Source organism: Salmo salar, chromosome ssa04 (genome assembly GCF_905237065.1).
Source record: "Salmo salar chromosome ssa04, Ssal_v3.1, whole genome shotgun sequence".
NCBI lineage: Eukaryota > Metazoa > Chordata > Actinopteri > Salmoniformes > Salmonidae > Salmo > Salmo salar.
The window spans coordinates 18,572,239-18,572,878 of NC_059445.1; the positions used below are offsets into that span (position 1 = coordinate 18,572,239).

At 39.4% G+C, this 640-nt stretch overlaps 1 protein-coding gene across 1 annotated transcript in view; it reads left to right on the forward strand.

The window, feature by feature from the left end:
• The window catches only part of LOC106602437 (oocyte zinc finger protein XlCOF29-like), a 395,249-nt gene that overhangs the window by 157,445 nt on the left and 237,164 nt on the right, over window positions 1-640 (forward strand). The gene's annotated exons all lie outside the window — the stretch shown is intronic.

A 640-nucleotide genomic window follows, 5' to 3' on the forward strand; every position in this document is an offset into this window, starting at 1 on the left:
GTAGCCGTAGCTGAACTTCTCAGCTGTTCTGGTTCAACCAATCATTAGGGTGTTTTTGTTTGACCCACGCGAACATGACCAAAGCCATGACTGAAACAGGAATTAATTTGCCCTGGATATTTACAAATAAATGTGATATTTGAGGCTCTCTGTCACTAAGTGATTGTACAATGTACACCTGGGTTGGGCTCAATTTGAATTGAAGGCAGTCATTTCAGGAAATAAACTGAAATTCCAATTCAATGATTGAAAAAACAGCATCTATTTTACATACGCTGAAAAGAAGAATCTATTTGTCAAAAGAATATATATATATATAAATCACTTCCTGAATTGACTGACTTCAATTCAAATTGAGCCCAACCCTGTTGCGCCCTCTTCACCACGCTGTCTGTCACCATTTCAGATTGTCAGTGATATGTACGTTGAGGAACTCGAAGCTTTTCACCTTCTCCACTGCGGTCCCATTTTGGGTGAGGTGATGGAAGTAGGAAAGTTTGTGGGGAATTTTATTTTATTATAAATTCTGGGTTAGTTAAGATAATATAGTGGTATATAGGTCGTAACGGGCCTCACACTCCAGTACAGTAGGTGGTGGTGTATGCACCTGGCAGTTGATTGCGATTCGCCAATAAAACAA